General features: G+C 29.3%; 1 protein-coding gene across 7 annotated transcripts in view; it reads right to left on the minus strand.

The window, feature by feature from the left end:
• LOC110026165 (5-formyltetrahydrofolate cyclo-ligase, mitochondrial) overlaps nt 1–6,256 on the minus strand; it is a 61,614-nt gene that overhangs the window by 32,591 nt on the left and 22,767 nt on the right. The gene's annotated exons all lie outside the window — the stretch shown is intronic.

Raw genomic sequence — 6,256 nt, forward strand, 5'->3', positions numbered from 1 at the left:
AGAAAACTGATGCATAAAAAATATATGCATTTTTAGACCTATATTTTATACTTATTTTTGGTGATATTACGCTTTAAAGGAATGTATTTTTCATATTTTGTTGCAGATTGATGATTTTCAGCACTTGGAGCAAAAAAATAGAATTTGGAGTCAAAATGACATTTTGGACAGAAATACTAAGCGTCGACGGCGTCAGCATGGACGTCGACGACGCCAACATGAAGGAATGAGTCCAGAACAACGGGGGTGCCGACGGTGCCATTTGACATAGAACACAAATTAATTTCGAGCCACTGGCGTCGACAACACTGAAGTCGGTGCAGGGCGAAATTCTGGAAGATTCGACGAATTTGGACGCTTTTTGAAGAGTTAATTGATACACCTCTTAGAAAACCGACATTATGCTCTATTTAGAGCGGAAATTGATCATAAAAAGGGTCTGTTAGTGTGTCATTGAATTTTCTTTAGTGTTCCATTATGTGTATTATGTAGTGTGGTGAGTCTAAGTGTGATTTCTCCTAAGAGTTGTTAGAGAGGGAGAGAAGTGAGAGATTTCTTCTTCCCTACATCTTCGAAGAGAGAATTAAGAGTCTTGTAAAGAGAGAAAGAGTCCAAGAGGAGCTACAAGAGATTTGTTTTGAGGAAGAGTTAAAGATAGGTGGTGTTTATTTATTATTGTTGTATAAACTTTCTTTTATTTATGAAATTCAGATTTTATCATATCTTTCTCATGAGGTCTGAGCAGTTTTTTTTGTTTTTCTCCCTACTCTGAGATATGGTGAAATGAAAAAATAATTTGGATATGTTAATTTTAAAATATAAAATAAATTGTGATGATTTTTTCAGTTCGTACTTAATTTATTTTTTGATTTGGTCAATTGAAATGTTAACATTTATTGTGAAACATGCTATCCAAGAAATGGAGTATGAGTTTCACAACAAAGTGAGAATCACATTCGATTCCATGAAGAAGTGTTTCGTTCGTGGAACTGAGTGCAAATAAATAAGAAAATATATATATCGTCGGGCGAATAATTGGAGATTCTAGGGTGAGACTAAAATCCTCAATTTGGTCTTAGTGTTACTAAAACGAGAATTAGCCTTCAGGGGAAGGGAAGTGGGAGCTCTGGAGTGAGAGCTAGTATCCTCCCAGTCTAACCACTGATTTAGAGACTAAATCTAAGCTTAGCCAACGATTTTCTATAACACTTGACTGAGGATAGAGAATTAAAATTGTTCATATTTGACACAAGATATTAAAACCATTTATTTCTCTCATTTCATTAAAAACTCATTGTAGTGGGAAAAATATTTTCTCATACTTGATAACTTCGACACAAAAATATAATTTAGTAGTTATTGCTTAGTTTTGTTTTACAGTTTCTCTAGTAGTTGGTAATTTAATTCAGATAGCACCGTAAACATTTGAAATTAGGGTAGTAAATTTTTTTTATTGTTGTAAATTTTCTGATTTAAATTTCCATTACGAATTTACACCTTGCTCGTTGGATCGATATTTGGGGCTAAAACAAAAAGTTATGTATTACTTGATAATGATACGTATACTTGCGTAGAATTCTAAAATAATTTGCTTCAATTTCTTATTCATAAATAACAAATCAAGTTTTTGGCGTCGCTGCAAAGCGGAGTTAACTTTATTTATTTTACACATCTATAATTTCGTGATCAAGTTTTTTGCGTCGTTGTCGGGGAAGATAACGGTAAATTAAATAGACTGGTAAATTAAGAAATTTAGTGATAAAGTAAATAAAATAAAATAAAATTAAAAAGAAAAAAAAATAGAAATTTGAACGAAATTGCGAATAACTTACATAATCAAATAAATGAAAATCGACAAATACCTTTAGCTTTAAAAGACCATGCTAATCCTACAACAGATGAACTTCACTTGACTATTCAAAATTCTGATGTTGCTAATAATTCATTTGAGCTTAAACCTCATATTATCCAAATGGTATAAAATAATTAGTTTGGAGGAACACCTACTGAAGATCCTAACTTACATCTTGCTAGTTTTCTTGAAATATGTGCTACTTTTAAATATAATGGAGTGTCTAATGATGCTGTCAGACTTTGATTTTTTCTTTTTCATTAAGGGACAAAGCTAAAGCTTGGTTAAATTCATTAGCACGTGTATCTATCAGAACTTGGGGAGAACTATCACAAAAATTTTTAGCTAAATATTTTTCATCCTCGAAAACTGCTAAGCTTAGAAACGATATTACATCTTTTTGTCAGTTCGAAGAGGAATCAATATATGAAGCTTAGGAAAGATTTAAGGATCTCCTTAGAAGATGTCCACGCCATATTTTACCATATTGGTTAATAATTCAAACTTTTTACAATGAATTAGTAGGATCACTTAGATCTATTATAGATGTTGTTGCAGGTAGATCATTAATGTCAAAACCTTTTGATGAAGCATATTCTTTATAAAGGAGATGACTATTAATAACTTTCAATGACCTTCTGAACGGGTAAATCCAATGAGAGTATCTAGCATTCATGATTCTGATGCAATGTCTATTTTGACATCTCCAATTGCCGCTATATCAAAGAAGATTGATCAAATTAGAGTGAAATATTCTCAAATACCACAAGTGTTAGAGAAAAATTCACTAGGACGGATAATTGATACTTAATTATCTTATGAAACTATGAATGTTATAAATAATAGAAATAATAATCCATATTCTAATTATTTTAATCTTGGATGGAAAAAGCATCACCTTAATCTTAGTTAGAATAATTATAATAATTCGGTAAACCTCTAAGAAAATTCAAATAACCAAGAAAATCATAACTATAGACATTATTATCCTTCTGGATTTAACAATAACTCACAAGTTAAGAAGAAGAAGTTGATTATGGAAGAAGTGATGTTGAACATGAGAAATCAAATAAAAAATCAAAGAGTTGCAATTACGAATATTGAAAATCAATTAAAACATATTGTTACTGCACTTAGTAACAGACCTTTAGGAATTCTTCCTAACACTGTTGAAGTTAATCCAAGAGATCAAAATAAGGAGCAAATTAAAGTTAATTCAATTACGAAGTGAAAAAAAAGTGAAGACAAGAATTCAAAGAGAAACTAAAATTGAGAAGGAGAAGGTGGAATGTGAAAACGACAATGATGAAAATAAACCAAAAAAATTTCTTTAGAAAAACCGCCACCTCCGTTTACTCAATGATTGAAGCAGAAGAATAAAGATAAATAATTTACAATTTTTTTAAAAATCCTTAAAAAGCTAACGATAAATATCCCTTTCATTGATGTTTTGGAACAAATGTTAAGTTATGTGAAATTTATGAAGGATATAATAAACAAGAAGAGGAAGTTTGTAGATTACGAGACCGTTACACTCAGTGAAGAGTGTGACACAATTATTCAGAAAAAGCTTCCTGAAAAGTTAAAAGATCCTGGTAGTTTTACTATACCTTGTGCTATTTGTGAGAAATTTTTTTGGAAAATACTTATGTGATCTAGAAGCTAGTATTAATTTTATATCTCTATCAATTTTTAAACTTTTTGATTTATGGGAGATTTCCCCTACTACTGTAACTCTTCAGTTAGTTGATCGATCAATAACTTATCTTAAAGGAGTTATAGAAGATGTATTAGTGAAAGTGGATAAATTTATTTTTACTGTAGGCTTTATTGTATTAGATATGAAGAAAGATAAAGAGATTCCTATTATTTTGGAGAGACCATTCTTTGCAACATGGAGAGCTGTGATAGATGTGCAAAAAGGAGAATTAATAATGAGAGTCAATGATGAAGAAGTAACATTTAATATAGAAAAAGCTATGAAATATCATGCAATAGAAAAAGATAATGAATGTTTTAGAATAAAAGTTACTGATTATCTAAGTAATGAGCGATTTAAGGGAATGTTTGAAGAAAAACTAAGGCAAGAAGAGAATTATGAGAATAAGAATGACATAAAAAACGAGAATTTATATTATATTAAGGACAAATTTGAAATTTTGGACCTTTTGAAAAATGATAATAAAAATCTTATTCCTTCAAGTATTAAATCACTTGAACTTGAACTGAAAGTAATACCTGTCCATTTAAAATGTGTTTTTAGGAGATTCATCTACATTGTCTGTTATTATATCTTATGATTTAATTGAAATTTAAGAGAAAAAATTAGTAAAAATGTTGAAAAGATAGTAGAAGACCTTTAGATGGACTTTAGCAGATATTAAAGGAATCAGTCCTTCAATTTGTATGCACAGAATTCTATTTGATAAACAATATGAATCTAAAGCTGATCCTCAGATGAGATTAAACTCGATAATGAAAGAAGTTAAAAAGGAAATCTTAAAATGGTTAGATGTTGGAATTATATATCTTATTTCATACAGTGTTTGGGTAAGTCTGATCCACTGTGTTCCAAAGAAATGATGAGTGACAGTTGATATGAATAAGAAAAATAAGTTAATTCCAACAAGACAAGTTATTGACTGGCAAATTTGTATAGATATAGAAAATTAAATGTAGTCACCATGAAAGATCATTTTCCTTTACCATTTTTATATCAAATGTTGAACAGATTGGCTGGGCAAAAATATTACTGTTTTCTAGATGGATATACCGGGTATCATCAAATTTCGATTGCTCTTGAGGATCAAGAAAAAACAACATTTACAAGCCCTTATAGAACATTTGTATTTCCTATAATGTCTGTTGGACTATGTAACGCACTTGTGACATTTCAAAAATGTACGATGTCATTTTTTTGTAATTTAATTGAACGTGAAATGGAAGAATTTATGGATGATTTTTCTGTATTTAAAATTTCATTTGAATTAAACTTAAATAATTTAGAAAAAGTTCTGAAACTATGTGAAAAAATCAACCTAGTACTAAATTGAGAAAAATGTCAATTTATGGTTGCAGGAGGAATTGTACTTGGGCATAAAATTTATGAAAATAGCATGGAAGTAGATCCAGCAAAAATTTAAGTTATTGTGAAATTACCGTCTTCTACTACGGTTAGAGGGATAAGAAGTTTTCTAGGACATGCTAATTTCTACAGACTTTATATAAAAAAATTTTCAAAAATTACTAAGTCATTATGTCAACTTTTAGAAAAGGATACGAAATTTAATTTTAATGAGGAATGCATAAAAACATTTTAATTACTGGAAGAAAAATTAATCACTGTTCCTATAATAGTTTTACCTGATTGGGAGAAACCATTTGAAATAATGTGTGATATTAGTGATCAAGCTATTGGAGTTGTTTTAGGGCAAAGATATAACAAAGTTTTTAAAATAACATATTATGCTAATAAAAATCTAAATGATGCTCGAATTAATTACACCACTACTGAAAGTGAGTTATTAGTTATTGTCTATGTCTTTGATAAGTTTAGATCTTACTTAATTGGAGCTAAATGTATAGTGCATACAGACAATTCTGCTATCAATTATTTGATGCAAAAGAAGGATGATGAACCGAGATTAATTAGATGGATACTTCTGCTGCAAGAGTTCGATTTTGTGGTAGTAGACAAAAAGATAACTGATAATCAAATAGGTAATCATTTGTCTAGACTAAAGCAAAAAATATTAATTGATTTTACAAATGAAATTTTTGAAACTTTTGGAAACTTTCCCTGATGAACAATTATATATTAGTGATGTAATGAATATACTGTGGTATGTCGATATAATAAATTATATTGTGAGTGATATTCCACTACCAGATGTAAAGAATCAACAATTAAAAAAATTTATTCATGATATAAGATTTTATTTTTAGAATGACCCACATTTATATAAACAGTGTAAAGATTTGATCATTAGAATATGAGTGTCTTACGAAGAAACTGAACAAATAATTGAACGATATCATGATTCTGAATTTGGATGACACTTTGAAACTAGTAGAATTGCACATAAAATTTTACAAGCTGGATTTTATTGGCTTACTTTTTTTAGAGATATTAATGAATATATTAAAACATGTGACCGATGTCAACGAGTAGAAAATATTTCTAGAAGAAATGAAATGCCTCTGAATTACACATTGGAAAGTTGAAATTTTTTATGTGGGGATTAGATTTTATGGGACCATCTAAACCTTTATTTGGAAATTTATATATATTGTTTGTTGTGGATTATGTCCAAATGGATTGAAGCTATTGCTATACCTAAATTTGATGCTCGAAGTGCTTCAAAAATTTTAAATAAAAATATTTTTACAAGATATGGAATGCCG

The sequence above is a fragment of the Phalaenopsis equestris genome, unplaced genomic scaffold (assembly GCF_001263595.1).
Source record: "Phalaenopsis equestris unplaced genomic scaffold, ASM126359v1 Scaffold000353, whole genome shotgun sequence".
In the NCBI taxonomy this organism is placed as follows: domain Eukaryota; kingdom Viridiplantae; phylum Streptophyta; class Magnoliopsida; order Asparagales; family Orchidaceae; genus Phalaenopsis; species Phalaenopsis equestris.